This window comes from Panthera tigris, chromosome X (genome assembly GCF_018350195.1).
Source record: "Panthera tigris isolate Pti1 chromosome X, P.tigris_Pti1_mat1.1, whole genome shotgun sequence".
Classification (NCBI taxonomy): domain Eukaryota; kingdom Metazoa; phylum Chordata; class Mammalia; order Carnivora; family Felidae; genus Panthera; species Panthera tigris.
The window spans coordinates 82,289,876-82,313,608 of record NC_056677.1 but is presented as its reverse complement, the minus strand read 5'-3'; the positions used below and the strand labels follow the sequence as shown (position 1 = coordinate 82,313,608).

General features: G+C 39.5%; 2 pseudogenes; one reads left to right on the top strand and one right to left on the bottom strand.

Annotated features, from left to right (window-relative positions):
- Positions 1-1,009: 1,009 nt before the first annotated feature.
- Positions 1,010-1,283, bottom strand: LOC122235534 (annotated as a pseudogene).
- Positions 1,284-4,416: 3,133 nt separating this feature from the next.
- On the top strand, positions 4,417-22,296 carry LOC102966958 (annotated as a pseudogene).
- The last annotated feature ends 1,437 nt before the right edge of the window (positions 22,297-23,733 follow it).

Genomic DNA, 23,733 nt, shown 5'->3' with positions numbered 1-23,733 from the left:
CAACCATCAGTTTGTTCTCAGTTTTTAACAGTCTCTTATGCTTTGGCTCTCTTCCACTCTAACCTCTTTTTTTTTTTCCTTCCCCTCCCCCATGGGTTTCTGTTAAGTTTCTCAGGATCCACATAAGAGTGAAACCATATGGTATCTGTCTTTCTCTGTATGGCTTATTTCACTTAGCATCACACTCTCCAGTTCCATCCACATTGCTACAAAGGGCCATACTTCGTTCTTTCTCATTTCCCTGTAGTATTCCATTGTGTATATAAACCACAATTTCTTTATCCATTCATCAGTTGATGGACATTTAGGCTCTTTCCATAATTTGGCTATTGTTGAGAGTGCTGCTATAAACATTGGGGTACAAGTGACCCTATGCATCAGTACTCCTGTATTAGGGTAATTTTTAAATGAATTAACAAAAACATTTTTAATTGAGCTTTAATAATTAATAAAATAAATATTGGCAGATATAACCCATATGAAATCTTTTTTGTATTCTTACTTTTAAAAAAAGAATCCAGAAAAGATCCAAGCTTTCCTCCAACCAGATTTATTGAATATAACAAAATTCTATGACCTCAATTGACCTGGATCTGCTGCTTCAAAACATGATCCTTTCTTACTAATATTTTGATGAGTCAGTCCATTGGGTGTCAAAAAGCAGCATACATAAAACAAACTGAGGGTTGATGGTGGTGGGAGTTGGGGGGGAAGGAAAATGGGAGATGGGCATTGAGGAGGGCACTTGGGATGAGCACTGGGTGTTGTATGTAAGTGATGAATCATGGGAATCTACTCCTGAAGCCAAGACTACACTGTATACACTGTATATTAGCTAACTTGACAATAAATTATTTAAAAAGCAGCTTACTCTAAAACTAACAGAAAAGTGCCCAATGAACACTAAATAAATGGCCTAACTACTAGAACCTTAATAGTTCTACAAGATAATTAACATAAGGTAGGATCAACCCCAAATGACATGCTGCTGGAGAACTGATATGAGATGTCAAGAGGCCATTTTTTACATTGCCACCATGATGCTATCATGTTTCTGGATCATAATGTTCCCATTATCTGATTCTAGAAACACCACAGGAATATTAGTGGGGTCTGAGATTAGCTTAGCTGCTTGCTGAGTTAGAACAGAGATCACCCAGCATGCCAATGTGACAAAGTCCTGCAGCAGCCCAGATTAAATTCTTGGAATCTGTGCAGAGGACTCCAACAATGGATGGATTCTTCATTGTGTCCTCCAAGTACTGCTCCAAGGTTGTCTCCATCCTGCCCATCACCTTCCTGGCCTGACTCCTTACTTTTTAAATTTGTCATGCCACAAGGCCAAATAATAGATAAATACATAAAACTTTAGGATACTATAATTCATATTATAAAAATGTAGCCATTTCTGAAAAAAGCCTTTGATATTGAATGTTAGAATCCTAGAAAATTAACTAATAGAAATGACTACTTAGTAGAACAGATAATTTTGATATTGTTGAAAAAATCCACGATTTTCCTTTGAACAAATTGTACTACAAAAATATTATGGTGAAATCGATAATTTTTAGTTCATGACAAAAATGTATTAAGAATCAGAAGAATGGTAGGGGCGCCTGGGTGGCTTTGTCGGTTGAGCGTCTGACTTCGACTCAGGTCATGATCTCAAGGTTTGTGGGTTTGAGCCCCGCATCAGGCTCTGTGCTGACCGCTTGCTCAGAGCCTGGAGGCTGCTTTGGATTCTGTGTCCCTTCTCTCTCTGCCCCTCTCCCTCTCACACTTTGTCTCACTCTGTTTCTCAAAAATAAATAAATGTAAAAAAAAATAAAAAAGGAATCAGCAGAATGGCATAGATTTTAAAAATGAAATAGATCAAATGTTAGCATGCTACAGCTCATCATCCCTTGACAATCCCATGAGGGGATGAAGTGGGAATAAAGTTAGGTTTAAATGAGGTCAGATGCTCCCCTTTCATGTCCCTGGGAGGAATATAAGGATGTTGTAGGGCTAGGAAACAGAGAGATATTGGAAAGATATTCTCCCCAGACCTCTTATCCCTCCTTCAATTCTTTTCTTACTTCATGCCTTTTCTAGACTTTCGAGCCCCTGAGGTTTGCATTTTATTTCTGTTCCAGATCCCTGATTTTTAATGGCTACTTTTTTGTGAAGAAAAACAAAATGTTTTCAGTTTAAAAGTATTATTTCTAGACTTTCTCTCACTGAATCAAGGGACTGGGATTGGGAGGCCTCTCCTGGACAGAGTGGCTCCGCGTAAGAAGGATGTATACTGGGCTTGGGAAAGGTGACCAGCCAACTGAGAGGATGACTAGCCATTTCTGTCTGATTAGGCAGGGCTTGTGCAATAGCAGTTCCCTGAGAGGAGCCAATGTTGCCAAGAGGGCAGAGTCCTTAATATAGTTTCACCATCCTCCCCTCTGTCATATTCTGATCCTCCTGACCCTTAGCACCACCACATCAAAATTTTCTTCTTGGGCTCCTCAACTCTGAATGAGAGAGGAATTTCCTCTCTCTGGGCTTTAGTTATCTCACCTTTAAAATGAAACTTCCAAGATGTCTCCTGGTTCTCAGATTCTGCAAATCTCTATCTCAGTCATGCTGATCTCCCCCCCCCCCAAGATACCAGTGGTCAAACGTGGCCTAGAAATTGGCTAAGTGGGTGGCTACCTTTGAAGTGGGCTTTGAGATGCTCTGGAAAAACATCATCCCCTCTTACCTCAAATATCTTTCATGTTATCTTGGAATTTGAAATTTTAACGTTAGTGCTGCATTGCTTTGGGACCTAAAGAGTCTTCTGTTTTTCTCAAGAGTCATTTTCAATAATATGGAGCGTATAATTGAAAAAACCTTTAGCAATGAGTTATAACAATCCTTTACTTTTACATTTCTCTTTGAAATGTTCAAAAAGTTTTCAGATGTGCAGCTCTACATCATGTGGGATATGTATAGCACAACTATGGAATTTGTTGATGGTTGATAGATAACACCCTGGGATGACAAAAGACCAGAACCTGGGCCCAGGTGACCTCTCCCAGGACATATGTGCATTTTAAAAAAGGAACTTCCTGGGGTTAAGAATAATTAGAAGGAAATACCTCTAAGGTGTTAGGAATTTCAAGCCCCAGGACACCAAACTGAGAAAGAAATTTGGGGTGGCCAAAAATGAGAATGTCACTCTCTCTCTCCTCTTTTTTACATGAGGAATTTCAGCTCTATTTTTAAAATTAATTTACTTTTTAAAATTCAAGTACAATTAACATACAACGTTATATTAGTTCAGGTGTGCAATATAATGAATCAAAAGTGTAGGAGAGGAGTTAAGATGGTGGAGGGTTAGGGAGACCCTAGGCTTGCTTCCTTCCTCAAACACAGCTAAATATCAAATCATTTTGAACACCCAAGAAATTGATGTGAAGACTGAGAGAGCAAAAGGATATAACTAAAGGTGAAAAAACTGCCACATCCTGGAAGGTAGGAGCTGTGGAGAGTTTATTTGGGGGAGAAAAGAGTTTCAGGTGCTATGATGAGGAGGGAGCCCTAATCACAGAGAGAGGAGAGAGAGAAAGAAAGAGAGAGAGAGAAAGAGTGAAAGTTCACACAGGGAATTTCACAAGAACAACTCTTCCCCAAAACCATCCACAGGGAAATGGAGAAGCACGGAATTCATAAGATGAAGAATGCCATTCTTTATCACCAATGATGCCTCCCTGCTTGCCTTTCCTGGTCTCTTGGTTCCATAGTACCCGGGGCACAAAACCCTTCTTGCTACCTGTGATACTGGTTACCCTTTGTTTTTAGGCTTTGGACCCTTCTACCTGGCATCTTTGGCAGGGGTGTGCTCCAGGTAGGTCTCATCATTTCCATGGTTCCACTCAGTCCCTTCCTGCTAATCTCCCCTCCTGCCCTACCAAGGTATGCTCCAGGACCAGACTGATGAGGCAGAAGGGCTTCATTAACAGAAGCAGCTGCCTAGGGGCAGCAGGTCGAGGGCTGGGAGGAGGTGATGTACCAGGGTCCCCAAGGGGGTCTCTTGCTGCATGAGTCTAGCCACTACTCTCTTCATAGTCAAAGGCGGGTCTGGGGTAAAATTTAAGGAGGAAGGGGCTCATTCCTGGACTAATAAAAGGCAGTCAGAGTTGAGGAAGTTTCCTCTCCTAGCTCCACTCTTTCTGTGCAGTGCTTTTTGGCAAGTCATTGTCCATCTCTGGGTCTTGATTTCCTCTTTTGCTTGCCTTATACTTAACTGCTTTGATTTAAGGAAAGGCAGTCCTACTAATCTCAAGTTCTCCTTCCTCCAAGGCTGTTTGAGGACCTTATCTATTGCAATAAGAGGCTCTTGAAGCCTTTGTTCCTAACCACCTTAACTGGGAGAAGTAGGTTCTGTCATCAAGGCACACAATGGCAGCTGAAGAGCCCTCCTCTCCCTCATCCCTGGTCAGAGCCAGATCTTATACTACCAACAGCTTACCTCTTCTTGTCTTCCTCATTCCAGATAACATCAAGATGCCCAAGATTGAAGAAACTGTGCTACAAAATGATCCCCGTGAAGCAGAGAGTGGGGCTTATAAGCCTAAAACGCCAGGGAAGAGCCAGGAAAACAAGAGTTTCTGTTTAGATGACCATTCTCCTGGTACGTCTAGAATTCTACCATCACATCCTTGGGTAGTGCTTGATAGCAGTTACATTAAAGGAATAGACTGCCTGTGGCTTAAGTGTCTTTAAGGAGCATAGAAGTCTCTTGCAACCTTGCATTTTTTCCTTCCTCATCCTTTCACTACTCCTCTTTTGGATTATTATTTTTGTTGTTTTTTTTCCCCTTTGAATATTTACATATAGGACCTAGGAACTTTACCAACAGGTAAAATTGAAAGACATTTTGGCTGTAGAGAAAGAGGCCAACAAAGCATAATAACTTGTGTTTGACAATCCTTGAGAGTCTTTGGAAATAGATTACATATTTACTTATTTATAAAATCCAGAATAATTAACATACAGTGTATATTAGCTTCCAGTGTACAATGCAGTGATTCGATAATTCTATATATTATTCAGTGCTCATCATGATAAGTCTACTCTTCAACAATTTAAAAATTTTTTTAAATGTTTATTTATTTTTGATAGAGAGAGACAGAGCATGAGTGGGGGAGGGGCAGAGAGAGAGAGGGAGACACAGAATCCGAAGCAGGCTCCAGGCTCTAAGCTGTCAGCCCAGAGCCCGATGCGGGGCTCGAACCCACAAGCCATGAGATCATGACCTGAACGAATTTGGACGCTTAAGCGACTGAGCCACCCAGTGCCTCAACAACTTTTTTCAATGTTTATTTATTTTTGAGACAGAGACAGACAGATAAATCTACTTGTAATCCCCTTCAACTGTTTCACTCATCCCCCTCCCCACCTACCCTCTGGCAACCACCGTTTTATTCTCTATATTTAAGAGACTGTTTTTTAAGATTTTAATTCTGTATGGTTAATATACAATGTTATATTAGTTTCAATATACTGATCCACCAATTGTATACATTACTCAGTGCTCATCATGGTAAGTGTACTCTTAATCCTCTTCACCTATTTCACCCATCCCCCCATGCACCTCCCTCTGGTAACCATCAGTTTGTTCTCTATAGTTGGGTCTGTTTCTTAGTTTGTCTCTCTATTTTTTTCCATTTGTCCTTTGGTTTCTTAAATTCCACATATCAGTGAAATTGGATGGTATTTTTTTCTCTGATTGACTTATTTCACTTAGCATTATGCCCTCTAGATCCATTCATGTTGTTGCAAATAGCAAGATTTTTTCTTTTTATGGCTGAGTAATATTTCATTATGTATATATACCACATCTTCGTTCTCCATTCATTTATTGATAGGCACTTACATTGCTCCCACAATTTGGCTATTGTAAATCATTTTTCAATAAACATAGAGGTGCATATATCTTTTTGAATTAGTGCTTTCATACTCTTGGGTAAATACTTAGTAGTGGAATTATTGGATTATAGGGAAATTCTATTTTTGGTTTTTTGAGGAACCTCCATACTTTCTTCCACAGTGGCTGCACCACTTTGCATTCCCACCAACAGTGCATGAGTGTTCCTTTTCTTCCACATCCTAGCCAACACTTGCTGTTTCTTGTGTTTTTGGTTTAGCCATTCTGACAGATGTGAAGTGATACTCATTGTGGTTTTGATTTGCATTTCTCTGATGATCAGTGATGTTGAGCATCTTTTCATGTGTCTGTTGGCCATCTGGATGTCTTTTTTGGAGAAATGTCTATGCATGTCTTCTGTCCATTTTTTAATTGGGTTATTTATTTTTGGGGTATTGAGTTGTATAAGTTCTTTATATAGTTGGGATATTAACCCTTTAGCAGATACATCATTTGCAAATATCTTCTCCCATTAGGTGAGTTGTCTTTTTCTTTTATTGATGGTTTCCCTCATTGTTCACAAGTTTTAATTTTGGTGTAGTCCCAATAGTTTAACTTTCATTTGTTTACTTTGGCCAAGGGAGATATATCAGGAAAAATGTTTCTGTGTCAAAAAGATTACTGCCTATGTTTTATTTTAGAAATTGTAGGTCTCACTGTTAGGCCTGTAATCCATTTAGACTTTTTGTGTGTGGTGTAAGAAAGTGATCCAGTTTCATTCTTTTACATGTGGCTGTCCAGTTTTCACAGCACCATTTGTTGAAGAGACTATCTTTTTCCCATTGTATATTCTTGTCTTTTTTGTATGGATTAATTTATCATAAAAGTGTAGGTTTATTTCTGGGCTCTCTATTCTGTTCTACTGATCTATGTGTCTATTTTTGTGTGAATACCATTATATTTTGATTATTATAGCTTTTAGTATACCTTGGATTGTGATACCTCCCATTTTGTTCTTTCTCAAGAAGTCTTTTGTGGTTCCATACAAATTTTAAGATTGTTCTAGTTTGTGAAAAATGGTGTTGGTATTATGATAAGGATTGCGTTGAATCTGTAGATTGCTTTGGAAAGTATGAACATTTTAACAATATTTGTTCCTCCAATCTATGAACATAGAATATCTTTCCATTTGTTTGTGTCATCTTCAATTTCTTTCATCAGTGTTTTATAATCCTCAGAGTACAGGTCTTTCACTCCCTTCTTTAAGTTTATTCCTAGCCATTTTATTCTTTTAGGTGCAATTGTAAATGGGATTGTTTTCTTAATTTCTTTCTGTTACTTCATTATTAGAGTATGGAAATGCAACAGATTCCTGTGTGGGGGGCCAGGGCCCGGTGCCAGGCTGAGACCTGGTCGAGCAATGTTCCCTGTTGACTCAGCCAACCCGGTGGTTCTCCCTCCCATTCCCCCACTTTCAAGGGCATACGAAAGCCTTGTCAAGGCTGAGAAAGTTAATTCCTGAAGCCTGTGGTCTGCAGGTGTTGGCAGTAATGCTACCTCCCTTTTTCTACCCCGAGTCAGATAGAAACAAACATGGGAATTGTGTTTTGCTAGCAATTTTATCAACAAGGTCTTGTTGTGACCCATCTAGAAAATGCACAAGAAACACAGAACTAAATGTTTTGGTTGGCAGCGATTATGTGAAACCTGTTTATTCTTAGAATGGCCTGACCCATAAGAGTCTGGATATAAAAGATTGTGTACAGCAACAATAAAGCCGTCACTTGGGCCATCAGCCCAGGAGACCCTCCTGTTCCCAAACTTTCTTCTCTCTCTTTTTTCTTGCATTCCCCTACCCTCAGGACCCTGACCTCGGTGTTTGTCGCGCCGGTCGCGACATTCCTGTATATTGATCTTTGTATCCTTCAACTTTACTAAATTCGTTTATCAGTTCTAATAGTTTTTTTGGTGGAATATTTAGGGTATATATATATATATATATAGTATTATGCCATCTACAAATAGTGAACGTTTTATTTCTTCCTAACTAATTTGGATGTCTTTTATTTCTTTTTATTGTCTACTTGCTGTAACTAGGACTTCCAGTACTATGTTGAATAAAAGTGGTGAGAGTGGATATCCTTGTCTTGTTCCTGTTCTTAGGGGAAAATTTCTGAGTTTTTCACCATTGAGTATGATGTTACTGTGGGTTTTTTATATATGGCCTTTATTAGGTTGAGTTATGTTTCCACCAAACCTAGTTTAAAAAAAACCCACAATGTTTATTTATTTATTTTGAGACAGAGAGCAAGCGGGGGTGGGGCAGAGGGAGAGAGAGGGAGAGTCAGAGAATCTCAAGCAGGCTCCACACTGTCAGCACCAAGTCCAATGAGGGGCTCGATCTCATGGACCATGAGCGGATACCTGAGCGGATATCAAGACTTGGATTCTTAACCCAGTGAGCCACCCAGGCGCCCCCCACCAAACCTACTTTTTGGACAGTTTTTATCATGAGTAGATGTTGTGCTTTGTCAAATGCTTTTCTGAATCCATTAAAAAGGTGATATTGTTTTTATCCTTTCCCTTGTTAATGTGATGTATCAAGTTGACTGATTTGCAAACATTGTATCATTGCATGCCAGGAGTAAATCCCACATGATTGTATTGCATATATTTTAAAAGTATTGTTGGATTTGGTTTGCTAATATTTTGTTCAGGATTTTTGCATCCACGTTCATCAGAGAAACTAGCATGTAGTTTTCTTTTTTGGTAGTGTTTTTTCTTAAAATTGTTATTTAAATTTCAGCTAGTTAACACACAGTGCAATATTATTATCAGGTGTACAATTTAGTGATTCAGCATTTCTATACAACACCCAGTGCTCATTACAACAAATGCATTCCTTAATCTCCATCACCTACTTAATCATTCCCCCACCCACGTCCCCTGTGGTAAATATCAGTTCTCTATAATTAAAAATATGTTTATTTTTTAAAAAGTTTATTTATTTATTTTGAGAGAGAAAGAGAGAGAGAGAGAGAGAGAGAGAAAGCACGTGAGCAAGTGGGGGAGGGGCAGAGGGAGAGGGAGAAAGAGAATCCCAAGCAGACTCTGTACTATCAGCATGAGCCCAACACAGAGCTCAATCCTACAAACCATGAGATCAGTACCTGAGCTGAAATCAAGAGTCATATGTTAAACCAACTGAGCCACCCAGGTGCCCTAAGAATCTTTCTTTATTCGCCTCTCTCTTTTTTCCCCCTGTGCTAATTTGTTTTGTTTCTTAATTTGCACATGAGTAAAATCATATGGTATTCGTCTTTCACTGGCTGACTTATTTTGCTTGATCCTCTTTATCCATCTATTGATGGACACTTAGGCTGCTTTCATATTTGAGCTATTGTAAATGATGCTGATATAAACATACAGGTGAATATGTCCTTTTAAATTCATGTTCTTGTGTTCTTTGGGTAAATACCTAGTAGTGCAATTACTGGATCCTAAGGTAGTTCTATTTTTAACTTTTTGAGCAACCTCCATACTGTTTTCCACAGTGGCTGCACCAGTTGGCATTCCCACCAACAGTGCAAGAGGGTTCCTTTTTCTCCGTATCCTCACCAACACCTGTTGTTTCTTATGTTGTTGATTTTAGCCCTTCTGAGGTGTCAGGTGATATCTCATTGTAGTTTTGATTTCTTTTTCCCTGACAATCAGTGATGTTAAGCATCTTTTCAGGTGTCTGTTGGCTATCTGGATGTCTTCTTTGGAAAACTGTCTGTTTATGTCTTCTGCCCATTATTAATTGGATTACTTATTTTTGGGTGTTGAGTTTTATAAGTTGTTTATATATTTTGGATACTAACGTTTTATCAGATAGTGTCATTTATAAATATCTTGCCCCATTCTGTAGGTTGCCTTTTAGCTTTGTTGATTGTTTCCTTCATTGTGCAGAAGTTTTTTGTTTTTGTTTTTGTTTTTTTTTATTGTGATGAAGTCCCAATAGTCTATTTTTGCTTTTGTTTCTCTTGCCTCAGGAGACATATCCAGTAAGAAGTTGCTAAGGCCAATGTCAAAGAGGTTACTGCCTGTGTTCTTCTCTAAGAATTTGATAGGCTGCTATCTTAAATTTAGGTCTTTCATTGAATTTATTCCTGATGTTTATAGCAGCATTACCAAAAATAGCGAAATTATGGAAAGAGCCCAAATGTCCATCTCCTGATAAATGGATAAAGAAGATGTGGTGTGTATATATATACAATGGAATATTACTCAGCCATAAAAAATAATGAAATCCTGCCATTTGCAAAGATATGGATGGAGATAAAGAGTATTATACTAAGTGAAATAAGTCAGAGAAATACAAATGCCATATGATTTCACTCATATGTGGAATCTAAGAAACAAAACAGGTGAACATAGGGGAAAAAGAGAGTCAAACCATAAAACAGACTCTTTTTTTTTAATATATGAAATTTATTGTAAAATTGGTTTCATTACAACACCCAGTGATCATCCCAAAAGGTGCCCTCCTCAATACCCATCACCCACCCTCCCCTCCCTCCCACCCCCCATCAACCATCAGTTTGTTCTCAGTTTTTAACAGTCTCTTATGCTTTGGCTCTCTCCCACTCTAACCTCTTTATTTTTTTTCTTCCCCTCCCCCATGGGTTTCTGTTAAGTTTCTCAGGATCCACATAAGAGTGAAACCATATAGTATCTGTCTTTCTCTGTATGGCTTATTTCACTTAGCATCACACTCTCCAGTTCCATCCACGTTGCTACAAAAGGCCATATTTCATTTTTTCTCATTGCCACGTAGTATTCCATTGTGTATATAAGCCACAATTTCTTTATCCATTCATCAGTTGATGGACATTTAGGCTCTTTCCATAATTAGGCTATTGTTGAGAGTGCTGCTATAAACATTGGGGTACAAGTGCCCCTATGCATCAGTACTCCTGTATCCCTTGGATAAATTCCTAGCAGTGCTATTGCTGGGTCATAGGGTAGGTCTATTTTTAATTATCTGAGGAAACTCCACACTGCTTTCCAGAGCGGCTGCACCAGTTTGCATTCCCAACAAGAGTGCAAGAGGGTTCCCATTTCTCCACATCCTCTCCAGCATCTATAGTCTCCTGATTTGTTCATTTTGGCCACACTGACTGGCGTGAGGTGATATCTGAGTGTGGTTTTGATTTGTATTTCCCTGATAAGGAGCGACGTTGAACATCTTTTCATGTGCCTGTTGGCCATCCGGATGTCTTCTTTAGAGAAGTGTCTATTCATGTTTTCTGCCCATTTCTTCACTGGGTTATTTGTTTTTCGGGTGTGGAGTTTGGTGAGCTCTGTATAGATTTTGGATACTAGCCCTTTGTCCGATATGTCATTTGCAAATATCTTTTCCCATTCCGTTGGTTGCCTTTTAGTTTTGTTGGTTGTTTCCTTTGCTGTGCAGAAGCTTTTTATCTTCATAAGGTCCCAGTAATTCATTTTTGCTTTTAATTCCCTTACCTTTGGGGATGTGTCGAGTAAGAGATTGCTACGGCTGAGGTCAGAGAGGTCTTTTCCTGTTTTCTCCTCTAGGGTTTTGATGGTTTCCTGTCTCACATTCAGGTCCTTTATCCATTTTGAATTTATTTTTGTGAATGGTGTGAGAAAGTGGTCTAGTTTCAACCTTCTGCATGTTGCTGTCCAGTTCTCCCAGCACCATTTGTCAAAGAGACTGTCTTTTTCCATTGGATATTCTTTCCTGCTTTGTCAAAGATGAGTTGGCCATACTTTTGTGGGTCTAGTTCTGGGGTTTCTATTCTATTCCATTGGTCTATGTGTCTGTTTTTGTGCCAATACCATGCTGTCTTGATGATGACAGCTTTGTAGTAGAGGCTAATTCTGGGATTGTGATGCCTCCTACTTTGGTTTTCTTCTTCAAAATTACTTTGGGTATTCGGGGCCTTTTGTGGTTCCATATGAATTTTAGGATGGCTTGTTCTAGTTTTGAGAAGAATGCTGGTGCAATTTTGATTGGGATTGCATTCAATGTGTAGATAGCTTTGGGTAGTATTGACATTTTGACAATATTTATTCTTCCAATCCATGAGCAGGGAATGTCTTTCCATTTCTTTATAGCTTCTTCAATTTCCTTCAGAGGCTTTCTATAGTTTTCAGCATACAGATCTTTTACATCTTTGGTTAGATTTATTCCTAGGTATTTTATGCTTCTTGGTGCAATTGTGAATGGGATCAGTTTCTTTATTTGTCTTTCTGTTGCTTCATTGTTAGTGTATAAGAATGCAACTGATTTCTGTACATTGATTTTGTATCCTGCGACTTTGCTGAATTCATGTATCAGTTCTAGCAGACTTTTGGTGGAGTCTATCGGATTTTCCATGTATAATATCATGTCATTTGCAAAAAGCGAAAGCTTGACTTCAATTTTGCCAATTTGGATGCCTTTGATTTCCTTTTGTTGTCTGATTGCTGATGCTAGAACTTCCAACACTATGTTAAACAACAGTGGTGAGAATGGGCATCCCTGTCATGTTCCTGATCTCAGGGAAAAAGCTCTCAGTTTTTCCATATTGAGGATGATGTTAGCTGTGGGCTTTTCATAAATGGCTTTTATGATGTGTAAGTATGTTCCTTCTATCCCGACTTTCTCAAGGGTTTTTATTAAGAAAGGGTGCTGGATTTTGTCAAAGGCCTTTTCTGCATCGATTGACAGGATCATGTGGTTCTTCTCTTTTTTTTTTTTATTAATGTGATATATCACGTTGATTGATTTGTGAATGTTGAACAAGCCCTGCATTCCAGGAATGAATCCCACTTGATCATGGTGAATAATTCTTTTTATATGCTGTTGAATTCGGTTTGCTAGTATCCTATCGAGAATTTTTGCATCCATATTCATCAGGGATATTGGCCTGTAGTTCTCTTTTTTTACTGGGTCTCTGGTTTAGGAATCGAAGTAATACTGGCTTCATAGAATGAGTCTGGAAGTTTTCCTTCCCTTTCTATTTCTTGGAATAGCTTGAGAAGGATCGGTATTATCTCTGCTTTAAACGTCTGGTAGAACTCCCCTGGGAAGCCATCTGGTCCTGGACTCTTATTCGTTGGGAGATTTTTGATAACCGATTCAATTTCTTCGCTGGTTATGGTATGTTCAAGCTTTCTATTTCCTCCTGATTGAATTTTGGAAGAGTGTGGGTGTTTAGGAATTTGTCCATTTTTCTAGGTTGTCCAATTTGTTGGCATATAATTTTTCATAGTATTCCCTGATAATTGTTTGCATCTCTGAGGGATTGGTTGTAATAATTCCATTTTCATTCATGATTTTATCTATTTGGGTCATCTCCCTTTTCTTTTTGAGAAGCCTGGCTAGAGGTTTGTCAATTTTGTTTATTTTTTCAAAAAACCAACTCTTGGTTTTGTTGATCTGCTCTACAGTTTTTTTAGATTCTATATTGTTTATTTCTGCTCTGATCTTTATTATTTCTCTTCTTCTGCTGGGTTTAGTCTGCCTTTGCTGTTCTGCTTCTATTTCCTTTAAGTGTGCTGTTAGATTTTGTATTTGGGATTTTTCTTCTTTCTTTTTTTTTTTTTTTTTTTAATTTTTTTTTTTTCAACGTTTTTAATTTATTTTTGGGACAGAGAGAGACAGAGCATGAACGGGGGAGGGGCAGAGAGAGAGGGAGACACAGAATCGGAAACAGGCTCCAGGCTCCGAGCCATCAGCCCAGAGCCTGACGCGGGGCTCGAACTCACGGACCGCGAGATCGTGACCTGGCTGAAGTCGGACGCTTAACCGACTGCGCCACCCAGGCGCCCCAGATTTTTCTTCTTTCTTGAGATAGGCCTGGATTGCGATGTATTTTCCTGTCACGATTGCCTTCGCTGCATCCCAAAGCATCTGGATTGTTGTATTTTCATTTTCGTTTGTTTCCATATATTTTTTAATTTCTTCTCTAATTGCCTGGTTGACCCACTCATTCTTTAGTAGGGTGTTCTTTAACCTCCATGCTTTTGGAGGTTTTCCAGACTTTTTCCTGTGGTTGATTTCAAGCTTCATAGCATTGTGGTCTGAAAGTATGCATGGTATAATTTCAATTCTTGTAAACTTATGAAGGGCTGTTTTGTGACCCAGTAGGTGATCTATCTTGGAGAATGTTCCGTGTGCACTCGAGAAGAAAGTATATTCTGTTGCTTTGGGATGCAGACTTCTAAATATATCTGTCATGTCCATCTGATCCAATGTATCATTCAGGGCTCTTGTTTCTTTATTGACCGTGTGTCTAGATGATCTATCCATTTCTGTAAGTGGAATGTTAAAGTCCCCTGCAATTACCACATTCTTATCAATAAGGTTGCTTATGTTTATGAGTAATTGTTTTATATATCTGGGGGCTCCGGTATTCGGCGCATAGACATTTATAATTGTTAGCTCTTCCTGATGGATAGACCCTGTAATTATTATATAATGCCCTTCTTCATCTCTTGCTACAGCCTTTAATTTAAAGTCTAGTTTGTCTGATATAAGTATGGCTACTCCAGCTTTCTTTTGGCTTCAAGTAGCATGATAAATAGTTCTCTATCCCCTCACTCTCAATCTAAAGGTGTCTTCAGATCTAAAATGAGTCTCTTGTAGACAGCTAATAGATGGGTCTTGTTGTTTTATCCATTCTGATACCCTATGTTTTTTGGTTGGCGCATTTAATCCATTTACATTCAGTGTTATTATAGAAAGATACGGGTTTAGAGTCATTGTGATGTCTCTATGTTTTATGCTTGTAGCCATGTCTCTGGTACTTTGTCTCACAGGATCCCCCTTAGGATCTCTTGTAGGGCTGGTTTAGTGGTGACAAATTCCTTCAGTTTTTGTTTGTTTGGGAAGACCTTTATCTCTCCTTCTATTCTAAATGACAGACTTGCTGGATAAAGGATTCCCGGCTGCATATTTTTTCTGTTTAGCACACTGAAGATCTCGTGCCAATCCTTTCTGGCCTGCCAAGTTTCAAAAGAGAGATCAGTCATGAGTCTTATAGGTCTCCCTTTATATGTGAGGGCACGTTTCTTCCTAAATTCTTTCAGAATTTTCTCTTTATCCTTGTATTTTGCCAGTTTCACTATGATATGTCGTGCAGAAGATCAATTCAAGTTATGTCTGAAGGGAGTTCTCTGTGCCTCTTGGATTTCAATGCCTTTTTCCTTCCCCAGTTCAGGGAAGTTCTCAGCTATTATTTCTTCAAGTACCCCTTCAGCACCTTTCCCTCTCTCTTCCTCCTCTGGGATACCAATTATCTGTACATTATTTCTTTTTAGTGTATCACTTAGTTCTCTAATTTTCCCCTCATACTCCTGGATTTTTTTATCTCTCTTTTTCTCAGCTTCCTCTTTTTCCATAACTTTATCTTCTAGTTCACCTATTCTCTCCTCTGCCTCTTCAATCCGAGCTGTCGTCATTTCCATTTTGTTTTGCATTTTATTTAAAGCGTTTTTCAGCTCCTCGTGACTGTTCCTTAGTCCCTTGATCTCTGTAGCAAGAGATTCTCTGCTGTCCTCTATACTGTTTTCAAGCCCAGCGATTAATTTTATGACTATTATTCTAAATTCACTTTCTGTTATATTGTTTAAGTTCTTTTTGATCAGTTCATTAGCTGTTGTTATTTCCTGGAGATTCTTCTGAGGGGAATTCTTCCGTTTGGTCATTTTGGATAGTCCCTGGAGTGGTGAGGACTTGCAGGGCACTTCCCTTGTGCTGTGGTGTATAACTGGAGTTGGTGGGCGGGGCCGGAGTCAGACCTGATGTCTGCCCCCAGCCTACTGCTGGGGCCACAGTCAGACTGGTGTGTGCCTTCTCTTCCCCTCTCCTAGGGGCGGGATTCACTGTGGGGTGGTGTGGCCCATCTGGGCTACTTGCACACTGCCAGGCTTGTGGTGCTGGGTATCTGGCGTATTAGCTGGTGTGGGTAGGCAAGGTGCACAGGAGCAGGAGGGGCAGGCTTAGCTCACTTCTTAGGAGATCCACTTCAGGAGGGGCCCTGTGGCAGCGGGAGGGAGTCAGATCCGCTGCTGGAGGTTTGGTCCTGCAGAAGCACAGAGTTGGGTGTTTGCGCGGAGCAAGCAAGTTCCCTGGGAGGTACCGGTTCCCTTTGGGATTTTGGCTGGGGGATGGGCGAGGGAGATGGCACTGGCGAGCGCCTTTGTTCCCCACCAAACTGAGCTCTGTCATCTGGGGGTTCAGCAGCTCTCCCTCCCTTTGTCCTCCAGCCTTCCCGCTTTCTGAGCAGAGCTGTTAACTTATGACCTCCCAGACGCTAAGTCGCTAAATCGAGCTTGCTGTCGGAACACACTCTGTCCGGCCCCTCCGCTTTTGCCAGCCAGACTCGGGGTCTCTGCTTGGCCGGCAGGCTGCCCCTCCGCCCCGGCTCCCTCCTGCCAGTTCATGGAGAGCGCACCGCCTCGCCGCCCTTCCTACCCTCTTCCGTGGGCCTCTCTTCTGTGCTTGGCTCTGGAGACTCCGTTCTGCTAATCCTCTGGTGGTTTTCTGGGTTATTTAGGCAGGTGTAGGTGGAATCTAGGTGATTAGCAGGACGCGTGGTGAGCCCAGCATCCTCCTATGCTGCCATCTCCCAACCCTCAAGAACTTTAAATGAACATGCCATCATGATCACATTTGTATCTTAAAAAAAATCATTTATTTTAGCATGAATATGTGGCATGGTGTGTGTAAGACTTTGTTGGGGGCAGGAGGACCATTTAATAGACTTATTGAAATAGTCCAGGTAGGAATTTATAGTAGATGGGGATGGATTACAGAGATATTTAGGAAACAAAATCTCTGGAATTTTGTGACCCAGTAGATAAATAGATGAGGGGAAAGTAATTTAGAAGGAATCCAGTACACACCAGAGTTATGTGTTGGTGACATCTCACAAGTGGGATTGTTGTGTTGGGGGATGAACTTTGACATTTTTACCCACTTGTTTTTGTATTTCTTGTATTTTTTTAAAAAAACATGCATTATTATTATATTTTTAAGATGAAAAGAGCTAAACTCTCTGGTTTTCATGAATAAGGAACAGGGCTGAACGGGGGAGATAATGAGTTGAATTTTCAGCTTGCTGAGTTTGAGGTGTACCTAAGACTTTCAAGTTTTATCAAGAAGGAAATTTTTTCTTGGGTTTCAAAACTGAAATAAAAAGAATATCTAGTGTAAAGTATAATTATATGGACACAGAAACTAAGGTATACATTTAGGTTAGATGCAGAACCAGGACTAGAACTCAAGGGCTCAACCCCTAGTTCATGGTTCTTTCTACTGCAGGAGAGCTTCTCTGGATCCCTGAGGTCCCTTCTGAGATGATTTGGTTAACATCTTTGCATCTGATACTAAACTCAGTTTATTCAACTCTGCCCATCTACATATAGCTCTTGGCCTGTCAATTTAATGATCTTTAATGATATTAAAAGTGCTGTTTGGGATTTAGGACATTATGATCCTGTATCAGTTCTCTGGGTAGAGAGCAATTTGCTCATTTAAACTTCTTATAGTTTGGAAGGCAGATTCATGGAGACAATGTACAATGCTTTTTGGGACCATCTGAAAGCGCAGCTATCCAGTACTCCCCTGACCTCACTTATGCTCTTGAACTTTTAAAAGAATTTAAGGAGTTGAGTAACCAACCTCTCATTTGTGGATGTTAAGTTTCTGGGCAGACCAAATCTTTGGATTGTTGATGGCTACCAATATCCTAAGTTGCATACTGCCTTTCTGAACATGGTCCATTACTTAAATAGACCATCTAGAGAAGCATTTTATTTGTATGATATGAAGCTTGAAAGTTGGTATCTTGCTATAATATCACAGTATATTGTTCAATTAAAAAGATTTTCACTGAGCTTTTTCTATGTTTCAGAAGCACATAAGTGAATAAAAGAGCCCTTGCCCACAAAGATCTCATACTTTTGAGTCAGAAAGCAATTTCAAATGATCTTTAATGGTTCCTTTGCTTATTATCTTTTACCTTTCAAGTAAAACAATCAAAATGTCTTTATCCCTCATTAGGAGTGCTTCAATCACCTTGTGGTGGTGTGTATTTTTTTTTATATTTTATATTCTGCACTTCTTTTTATGATACTCCTATTTTTATTTATATTTTAACCTCATTGTGCTGAAGAAATAATATTGCACTATTGTTATTACTGATCCCAGTGAAGCCTTGTGTTATAATTGGTCCCTAAACAGAAAGAAATAATATTCTCCTACAAGAAAATTAGAGACCTAGTTTTTGAGACTCCAAAAAGACATAGGCTGTGATGACTTTGTTTTAAGAAGGCTGTTCATTGGAGAGTGTTAGGATTTCTAAACAATTTCATTCCATTGACTGTGTGCACCAGTCCAAGATGAAGCTGTGCAGAAAGTAGAAAGCATAACAGATCCTGTGCAGTTACTGAGGTAAGAAACTAAATGTAGTGACCCTGAAATCTGCCTTAGACAACTATGCCAGAAAACTCTAGGCTGGATACTGTGTTGTAGCTCCTGCCTTATCTTGCTCTTCTATACTGATGAACTGACTAATATCTCTTATTTTCCTCCCTAGACTAGTGGCTGTTGTTTTCCAAGGATAGTCTCTTGGGGTCTTTTTTGGTGATCTTTAGATCATTTGGGCTCCTTTTAATAAATGATGCTAAGACATAGCATAGTAATTCTTTCTTCTAGAGATTTCAAACAGCCCTTTCCCAGGTGTTCTCCTATGTATCTTAACTTATACCCTGTGAGGGGACATAAATGAAGATTATCCCCGTTTCATAGCTAGGAGAACCAAGACTCAGAACGGTAAAGTGATGTGACCAATGAGTTAGAAATTCAATCACCATCACTCCAGCTACTCATAGTTAGTTATTAGGGCTTTGATCATTTCCCTTCCACTGAGTACTCTTTCTAAAAAGTAGTGGCTACATTGGAAAGAGTTCTAGACTGGTAACTAAAAGGACAAAAGACATATTTGTCTTTACTTCTGACAACAATCACTTTGTGGTCTTGGGTCCCTAACTGCAGTATTTTTATATGTAAACTCAAGTTAGATGGTTGTTTTTAAGGCCCACTTTAACTCTAAAATACTGTGATTTTAGAACTTCTTGCTTGAGTTCCACCCTTCCACACTAGATTTCCTTTCATAGTGTAAATGTTTGATTTCTTCTTATGACAGAAGTATCTTCCATGTTCTCGTCCTGGTGAAAATGGACATGGTGAGCTATACTATCCAGAGCCTTTGACCCTGCCTGCAGGAACATTATGTCCAGTATGAATGAGCTAAATTTCAAGAACTCCTTGACAAGCATCCCAGTATGTTTAAAATTTAAGTGCAGGAGAGGGAGATTTGACTTTGGGTTTGCCTTCTTACAGTGATAAAGTATTTTCTAATTTTTGAATAGAAAGTTTCTTTTCTGGGTAAAGGGTAGGGAAAAGGAATATTTCACTAGGACAGAAAGTCCAACAAAATAATTTTTATTGACCAAGTCTTAGTCTTTAAGCCTCACATATTCACTTTTATGTCATAGATCTCCTTGATTACACCACAAAATGGCTAACCAAAGTAGCAACAGATCTCATTATACCATCTCCAAGTTCTCATGGATCTTCCAGCTCCTGTAGCTTGGCCTGTTCACCTCCAAGTTGGGTAGCTAAAAACTCAGATGTCCCCAATTCCACAAGGGTGCTATTCCAGAGTTATATGAACCTTCTCCGGGATCCTGATAATTATGAGTTCCCTGAGGTACAAATGTGTTTTAGAGCTTTGCCTTTTTGTTTTGTATTTAACATCTCTACCAGAACTTTCCTCTCTTAACCCACTCTTCCCTCTCTCAACAGACTTTGCTGATGGACAAAATCTGGCTGTGGGAGATGGAGTCCCAGCTGCACCAGTTAACTATCCTAGCCTCAGTCTTGTTAATAGCCAGAAGTTTCTCTGGTAATGCTTTACTCAGGTTTTCTGAATTTGTGGATAAACTGAAGTGCATAACCAAGGCCATGACAGAGGAATTTAACTCTAGGTAAGCTTCATAGGCAGATCTTTCTTAGAATTGAAAATAATATGTGTTTTTTGGTAATATATTATTGATTATTTGTCATCAAAAACCACACAAAGGACCTTGGGGACCACTGGCAAAGATTGTTGGTGTCTTTTGATAAGTCAAGTCTTGGAATAGAGTAATAAAACTTAGTTCCAAAGAGAAGGGTGTGGAGGCTAGTTTGCTACAAATGATTCATTATCATGTTTTCTAAAAATAATTCATTAGATATTTGAATGGGTGATGTTGGATTTGTGTATGTATATTAGTTGATCAGTAATATTGATTGATCATCACTGCATGCAGAGCACCACAATGAAAATAAAAAGAGGAATTAGAAGTCCAGGTCTCTTAACATATTTATAATTTAATTGGTGAAATATGAAAAGAACAACCAGGAAAATACCTAAGAAAATCTTAAAACAAGATTTAAATAACGTTTATATGACTAAAGAATACTGAGTGAATCCAACTATAGAACTGAACCCTTCTCCAATTTATGTTGTTTTACTTGAAGATGAATATAATACTATATGTATGAATTAGTTGGCCCCTTGAGGATAACAATGAAGGTTTTTAATCTGTACATGGGGTCCTGCTGTCTACCAGTAGTGGTGACTTAGAATTATCCTTTGAGGACCTGTCTTCTATTAGGGGCTTTCTGGGCTTTGACCCTAGGTCAGGGCCACTCTGCTCTGACCCTATGTCAAGGCCACTCTGCTTTCTGTCCTTCATTATCTAGGCCTCAAGAGGCTATGCTGAGTGTGAGTGAACAAGTGTCTCAGGAAATCCATCAAGGCCTCAAAGACATGGACCTTACTGCCCTGAGAAGATAAAACATGGCATCTCTTTTAGGCTAACTCCAGAATATTGCCAAGGAGAACTGTGTTCATAACATCATTGGTAAGAGTCCCATAGTAGTGATAGGGAGAGGTGCCAAGAATGTAGAGGATGAAGGGACACCTTGGTGGCTCAGTTGGTTAAGTGTCTGACTCTTGATTTCAGCTCAGATCATGATCTCACAGTTTGTGAGGTCAAGCACCATGTCCAGCTCTGTGCTGGTGGCATGGAGCCTACTTGGAATTCTCTCTCTTCCTCCCTTTCTCTCTGCTCCTCCTGCATGCTCTATCTTTCTATTTCAAAAAAAAAGATAAATAAACTAAATAAAAAAGAATGTGGAAGATGAAGAGATAAACATAACCTTGGAAGCCAGTTAGCTAACTATTTAAAAATAGAAAAGCATGCTCATTGGGAAAGACTTTTGGCTTTAGTTTTCTCATCTATAATATGCAGGGTTGAAATAGATCTCTTTCAGTTTGAAGAGTGATTGTATGGTTTTAAAGTGGACCCATAGCTAAGATATGTAACTTTCAGGTATGAAATACTGTCCCATCAACCCTACCAAGTCATCCCTGGTCATTTTCCTAACTATATAGTCCAAGATCTATGATGGGAGACCTTTCCTCTAGCCTATGTTTTAAAAGTTACATTGTGGGCTCCTACTCACCTCCAAGGAACTAATACTGACTTAGGCTGTAGGACATATTCCATGCTGCAATGGAAGCAGTAAACTTGGCCAGCTTGCTTCTACTTTTGCATCTTAACATCAACTGATTTGGATGTGTAGGACTGAATTTTGTGCACTGTTGCAATGCATGCCTTTATAATTTCATCTACAATATCTGGGATCCTCTTGGTAGGTCAATGCATACAAGGAACTCACTTAAAACCATATAATCTTATGAATATCCAGAAATTTGCTAGGTCAACATATTTTGAACATGCATTGTCTTTGGGAGCTTGATAGCATTCCCTCCTCAAAAATGAAGTAGATAATTCTCATTTATACAGTTTATCCAGATGAATGGGTAGGTCAGTGAATATCTCAGTTAACTTAATCTTTGGTGAGCAAAAAGTGCAAGGACATTGTGAATTTTTTTCTGAAACCTCTTTGATCTTCCTCTTTTCATTGTTTTATCTTGCTTACAGATCAATGAATCAATCCATTTGTTTCTCAAATGTTTGGTTCATGGCATGCAGGAGTCTCTGCTAGACTTTCCTGGAGGCTTTATTCTCATCAAAGGGGAGTTGACAGAACTAGGCTGGAAATTTTTCAATCTGATGCATCACAATCAGCAAGTATTTAGCCCCTACTATGCCAAAATCCTAAAAAACGAAAACAAAAACAAAACCCAACAACAACAAAAAAACAATATATCATCCCTTCAGCTCAGGCACAAGAAACAGAAGTGGGGTCTGATAGTGATGGATCCCAGATATGGCAACAGGGAACCAGGAGAGAGGGCTCACCATGTTCCTGGGATGACATCACCTGTGGTCAATAGAGCAGCTAGTCCTCTTCCTCACTACAACCAGGACACAGAGATGCAAGGTCAAGCAAGTAACACCAAGTGGTCCAACCTCAGTTAATAAACTTCTGAGCTGCAAGAAAACTTTAGTTCCTTTTGTTTTGCAACTGATTATGGGTTCTGTGCCCTTATATCCTAACTAGCTGAGAATCCAGTGAACCCTCAGCTTTCCTTCAGAGTATGCTAGTGGTTGAGCAGGAATCAAGGCATCAGGTGCTAACATTATTTTGTATAATGGAAAATAATTTCCTTGAGGGCTATGAAAACCCTTTTTGGAATGGAATTATCCAGAGTATGAATATAAAGGCAAGTCAGAAAATCAGAGCCTGAAGTGGGACTTGAACCCATGAACCGTGAGATCACGACCTAAGCTGAAGTCGCCGCTTAACTGGCAGCCACCCAGGTGCTCCTATTTATTTTTATTTTAAAGAGAGAGAGTGTGTGAGTGTGGGAGAGGGACAGAAGGAAAGAGAGGAAGAGAAAGAGAGAGAATCTTAATCAGGCTCTACGCTGAACGACACAGGGCTTGATCCCATGATCCTAGGATCATGACTTGAGGCGAAATCAAGAGTCAGACATTTAAGCAACTGACCCACCCAGGTGCCCTTCCCTATAATTTTAAAGGATGTAGCAATAGTAAGAGCCCCCACCTCCTGTTCTGGTCTATGGAATGAGGCAGTATGAAAACTGGGGACTGGATGAAAGTTGATATTGTCTGCTAACAAGCATTCAGTTGAGGACAGTTCTCAGACTCTATAGGATTCATGTCACTCAAGTGATCATAAGGGTGAGGTTTGGAGTCTTTGGTAGTAACACCAAATGAAAGCAGTTAAGTCAGTGACTGACTTGTATGAAGTTCATCCTTGGTCCTGTTCTGTAGCTGAATTAATATCCTGTTTCAACATCTCTAGGATTAGAACAACCCATTCTTCTTGACAGAATGATGTGGGTTTTCAAGGGTGGAAGCAGCCACCATAATTCTCACTTGCACTCTGGAACTCTAACTTCCAGGTTATGATTGTAAACTCAGTTGGAATCACACATGACAAATGTTCTAGGTCCACAAGGACCTGGGCTTGTTTTCTGAGATTGTGGAGATTCATCCCTTAGGCCAACTGCAACAGACCAATAGCAATCTAGGAGATTAAGGAAAAAATTCAGTTTGGAATTTGACTTGTTTGGAATGGGCAGGGGAAAATAGAAATTCACCAATGGGACATTATAACTGGGTTATCCAATGTCCTCACTATTTCAGGGAATGGAAAGAGCTGAGGATAACTTACTTAACCCAAGAAATATAACAGATGGGATCTGTGTTCCATTAGTCCCAGGGAAGTTTCTCCAGAGATTGGATCCCAAATGGGTAACACAGCTAGGTGATTGGAGTAATAATTTTACTTTGGCTAGATATAG